Genomic DNA, 6,010 nt, shown 5'->3' on the forward strand with positions numbered 1-6,010 from the left:
GCTCTCTTCGGGGTACACCGCGGCGGCTTAGACGAGACTACAATGGCGCACAGGCCTTGCGTGATCTGGTGGAGGAGTTAGACTTAACCGATGCTTGGCGCGCACTCCAACCTGGTCGCGCCGGCATGACCTGGTCTGGTCGTGGTTTCGAAAGCCGTATTGACCGCGTCTATGTCTCTGCTAGCGTAGCTGATTCCCTGCACTCTGTGTGGGTATTCCCCAATGCCCTAAGTGATCACAAGCTGCTTATCACGCGCTTGTGTGCGGCTGATATTTCTCCACGAGAAAAGGGTTGCTGGAAATTAAACACGCGACTTCTGGATGACGAGCGTGTCCAGCAGGAAGTCGTCAAAGTTATAAAGCGTTATGTCTCCCCTAACATGGATGCTCAAAGCTGGGATAATATGAAAACCTCCATCAAGATTTGCCTCCAAGAGTGGGGGAAGAAGATGGCGCGGGAAGAGAGAGAAGAAATCCGAATAGTCTCGGATGCCATCATCGCGCTATCGACCCCATTTTCTCAGGGACCAAGCATCCCCGCGGCGTTGGCCACCCTTCGTAAGGAGTTCCATCGTCTTCTAAATCGGCGCTGGGACAGACTTCGCGCAACAGCACGCGCTGAACGATGGGAAACCGAGGCATGGTGTTCGCGTCATCTGCTACGCCGTCGCCTTGCCAGAAAGAACGAAACCCTCTCTGCAGTCGAAGATCCACTCACCGGCCATATTGTTACGAACCCTGAGCAGGTATTGAGTTTAGCACGCGATTTCTACATTGAACTTTATGCTGCTGAGCCCTGCACCCCCACATCGTTCCAGCTGGAGGTAGCAACTGACGCACCTAACCTAGACGACACATGGCTGTCGTCTGAAGAACTACACACAGCCCTAAAACAGATGAAGCCAAACAGAAGTCCGGGTATGGATGGACTCCCGCCAGCTTTTTACATAAAGTTTTGGCCGTCGCTAAAGACCGCTTTCACCAACTTAGCAAACGACGCCCTAGAGCGAGGGGAACTAACTCCAAGTATGAACGAAGGCCTCATCACACTCCTGTGCAAGGACACTTCCAGGAGCAGTGACCTTAAAGCTTGGAGGCCAATAACCCTTCTAAATACGGACTACAAGGCAATTGCCAAATGTCTCTCCTTACGCCTGACGCCTGCTCTATCGTCAATAGTAGGCCCGCAACAGGCTTGCTGTGTCCCAGGCCGTTCGGTAGAACTCCACGGCATGGCTCTGAGAGACCTTTTGACATGGATGGAATCACGCAGCATCAATGGCTTTCTTTGCTCCCTGGACCAAGAGAAGGCATTCGACCGCCTGAGTCACGAGTACCTGTTTAGGACACTTGAGCTCGCGCGCATTCCTGTACAGTACATAAATATGTGCAAGGCGCTTTATGCCGCACCACAAGCAGCAGTCATTGTACAGGGGCGCATCTCAATGCCATTCCCCGTGGAAAGGGGTGTCTGTCAAGGTTGCCCCCTCTCCCCGTTGCTCTATGTCATAGCGATTGAACCCCTCCTGCAAAAGATTGTTAGAGATGGCGGCATCCACAAAACACCTTTGCCAGCTGGCCCTCCCTGCACTCCAGTGTTCGCCTACGCGGATGACGTTTCTGTGGTGGTGCCAGACACAACATCACTGGAGAGACTACTTGAATTAACTACGGAGTACTGCCAAGCGAGTGGGGCTCGCCTCAATCACAAAAAATCCACTGTTATGGCCTTGAACGCGACCCCCTCCCCTACCACTATCCAATCGATCTCTGTTACTCGCGAGACACGAATCCTCGGATATTTCTTCGATTAGGCTGGGCCAGCGCCTAGAAATTGGAATAGGGCTGAAGAGCAACTAAGCATCAAAACCCACAACCTTGGTGCTCTAAAATGTCCCCTGACTGCGCAGGCCACCATCATCAAGACAATGCTGATTTCTACCCTCAGCTTTGTGGCCAGCATTCTTGACATCCCCCCAGACAAGAAAAAACAGCTCCAGAAACACATATACCGCTTTTTGTGGCAGGGAGCCCCCGATAAGGTAAAACGAGCCATTGTCTGCCTGCCCAGATTCAAAGGTGGCCTGGGGCTGCCCGATCTGGATATTCTCGCAAGGGCTCTGCACATCAAATGGACATTCAGAGCCGTCGAATGCGACATGCCGCTAACAAAAACTATGGCTTCGTACTATCTGTCGACACGGCTGCGAACATTCACTGAGAAGGCCCTACACCACAACACCCCGCATGCAGGGTCGCCCCTACCATTTTACCGAACCGCAGCCACAGGCTTAGAGTATATGCCTGAAAGAAAACTCGTCTGACGTTGACCCACGAACCATGCACCTGAAAGATATTATCAATATGATCACCCCTCCGCTCCCTGCCCGCCTATCAAGATACATGCTATGTGCAGAAAGACCCAGTTGGCAGTACATTACAGCCCACTTCCTCGATGCACGCCGAGCCTCCCTGATGTGGAGGTTCGCAAGAGGCATCTTACCTATCAGAAGGCGTGCCTTCGTCCCTGCGACGTCAGGAATGATTGACCTGTGTCCCTTCTGCTTGGCCCGAGAGACAGCGGAGCACATCTTTCTTGACTGCCTAATTCCCGCAGCACTCCTAGAGCGTCTGAGAGATATGTTCGGCCTCCCCGGGATCCCATACCCCACCGTGCGCTACTTCAACCCGCTTCCAAAGGAAGGGCGCAAACAGTTTGTCTTGACACTGGCAGAGGTCAACTATCAGGTGTGGTTGGCCCGCTGCAAAGCGGCCTACTCGAACAAGACTCCGAGCCTACATGAAGTGAAGGCCAAAATCAGAAAGAACTATGGTTCCACCTAGAGAGAGAGAGACGCCACTTAGGGAGAAAGAGGTTTTTTGAAGAATGGGGACACCCCATGGTGATCTTCAAAGAAGAAAACGGAAAACTCGAAGTGAGATATTAGAAGACTTGCTCGCGTCAGGCTTCGACCCACCGGGGTGGTGCGGACGTGGTGCATATGCACTGCGACCCCGCCCCGGTGGTGGTGGTAACAACTTTTATTGCCACGAAATGAAAGGAATTATTTCGGGCTGGGGCGAGTCTAGGGTGGCCTCCAGTCGGGAGCGACCTCTTGAGCTCGCTTGACGAGGGCCAGTTGCGTAGTTTTCCTTGGGCTGGCCAACAGCTTGTCCCATTCCTCCGCTGAGGGAGCTGGCAAGAGTGTCTTTGGAGGGGGATTGCTGGCGCATTCCCACAGTATATGGTCTTGAGTGGCCTGCGTCCCGTCACCGCAGTGCCGGCATGCAGGGTTGAATTCTCCGTTTGTAATTAACGATAGTCGGTAGGGGCTAAGAATGGCCTTTGTTTGTAGGCGTCTGAGTGTCGTGGCTTGCGCCCGGTCGAGGTCGGGGTGAGGGGCGGGGTACGTGCATCTTAGCTCGCGATAAAAGTTTGTTACCTCCGCGTATGTGCGCGGTGCCTCCACAGGCGCGTCCGTTCCCGATAGATCTCCCGTCTCCCGGTTGGTTAAGCCTCGGGCTAGACGGTCGACCCCTTCGTTTCCGGAGTTACCCGCGTGAGCCGGAACCCATACGAGATTGATGTTGTGATTGAGAGATCGGTTGCGCAGAATTCGCGCCGCGAGTGCGCTTACAGAATTTTTGGCGAAATTTTGAACGGCGCTTTTTGAGTCGCTTAGAATAGTTTTGGTGTGGGGATCCGCGATGGCCAGTGCGATAGCTACTTCCCCTGCCTCGCATATGGAGCTAGCATGAAATGTTATAGCGTTAATGAAGGTTGACTTTGGAGTGGCCATACATGCCACGTATGCTCCGTTTTTGATGTGCTGAGCTGCATCCACGTACACTGCTTGTGGATCGTCCTCGTACTGTTTCTCAAGGGTCTGTGCCCTTGTCTTCCTGCGGGCATCATGTCTACCTGGTAGCATGTTTTTGGCTATTGGTTTAACAACTAGTCTACTAGTTATGTCAGCCGATAAATGGGATGTTGCGCACACCTCCTCAGTGGGGTGGATGTGGAGCTTGTCGAGAATTACGCGTCCCGCAAGGCTGCGTGACAGGCGGGTCACTTGTGCTGTCTTATGGGCTTCAATTAGTTCAGATAGTGTGTTAAAAATTCCTAACTGCAGTAGTCGATCTGAGTTAGCGTATACTGGTAAGCTAAGGGCCGCTTTGTATGCTGTTCTAATTATGCTGTTAAGTGCATGTTCGTCCCTACGACGCAGATGATAGTACGGGCAAGCGTACATGATTCTGCTTATCATAAAGGCTTGGATAATCCTGCACAGGTCGGCTTCTCTCATACCCCTGCGACGTGTGGCAATGCGTCTCACCAGCCCACCTATCTGGTGCGCCGTGACGCGTAGCCGGCGTATAGCTTCTGTGTTCTGCGTATTATTCTGAATCAACATTCCGAGAACTCTGATCGTGGCTACCGGGGGTATCGGATGGTTGTCAATGTGTAACTGGATAGGTTCTCGAGAATCTGGCTTTACCTGTGAAGCTTGTTTGTTCCTTATAACTAATAGTTCTGATTTAGCCGGTGAACAGGTAAGGCCGTTTTCCTGCACATAAGACTGTACCGTGTCGATAGCTCGTTGTAATGAATCTGTAATATCTCCATCGGAGCCAGAATTGGTCCATATGGTGATGTCGTCGGCGTATATGGAATGATGTATGTGTGGGATATCATCTAACAGACGCGGGAGGCCGCTCATAACGATGTTGAAGAGAAAAGGTGAAAGTACGGCGCCTTGCGGTGTTCCTCTCGTCCCTAGTGTAATTTTGTCGCTAACTTTGTCAACGAAATGGAGCGTAGCCGTACGCGCATTCAGAAAGGCAGCGATGTAGTCGTATGTCCGTTTGCCTACGTGTAACTGTGAGAGGTGATTGAGGATGGAAGCGTGTGACACATTGTCGAAGGCCTTACTCACATCGAGTCCCAGGATGGTTCGCGTGGCTCTTATGCGATTTGTATCTAGAATGTCTTGTTGAATTTGCCACATAATGTCCTGAGTCGAAAGACCTGCTCGAAACCCAATCATGGACGGGGGAAACGTGCCTTCCGCATCGGTGTGCATAAGGAGCCTGTTTAAGACAACGTGTTCCATTACCTTCCCGAGACATGACGTTAGCGAGATTGGGCGGAGGTTCCCCATCTCGAGTCTTTCGCCCGGTTTAGGTATGAAAATAATTTTAGCGTGCTTCCATTCCTCAGGGACGCTGCCCTCTGTCCAGTACCTGTTGAAGAGGTCCGTAAGAGCCTCTACTGACTGGTCTTCTAAATTGCGCAACATCTTATTGGTGATGCAATCTTCCCCCGGTGCCGAGGTGGTGTTAATTTTGTTAAGAGCAGCCCTAATCTCTGCTACGGTAAAGACGCTATCCATGCGAGGATTATCCAATCCTGAGTACCCATCTGGCGTGGGTATATCCTGGGAGGTGTTAATGTATTTATCTTTTAAAGTGGTCATGAGCTCTTCGTCGGTGCCTTGGAAAGATTGCGAGATCCTATGTAGGTTCTTGTGGGAATCTGCCTTAGTTCTCGTAGGGTCCAGTAAATGTCTAAGTAAAAACCACGTGTTCTTGTTGCCCAGTTGCCCATTAAGGCGGTCGCAAGTCTGATGCCACTGTTCTCGGCTAAGTTCCCACGAGTAAGCCTCGATTTCCTTTTCAAGCCGGGTTAGCCGAATTTTTAAACGTCGGTTATGCTTATTTTTACGCCATCGAGCATGGATACTTCCTTGTGCTTCAATCATGTGCACTAGCTTAGCGTCCGGACTGGGGCTGCTGTCCTCAAGGGCAACAGTTTTTGAAGTGTTTGCGGCGTCTTGCAACAGACGCTCCGTCCATTGTCTTAAATCTACTATACTTTCCGCTGGCCTTTGCGAGCGGACATATCTAAAGGCGTCCCAGTTCGTGTGCTTCACTTCCTGGCGACGCATTTTGCAATGCGTAGCTCGGAAAGTGGTACATAGTACATAGTGGTCGCTTCCTATGTTTGTAT

Source organism: Amblyomma maculatum, chromosome 1 (assembly GCF_055883805.1).
Source record: "Amblyomma maculatum isolate TAMU_Amacu chromosome 1, ASM5588380v1, whole genome shotgun sequence".
NCBI classification, from domain to species: Eukaryota; Metazoa; Arthropoda; class Arachnida; order Ixodida; family Ixodidae; genus Amblyomma; species Amblyomma maculatum.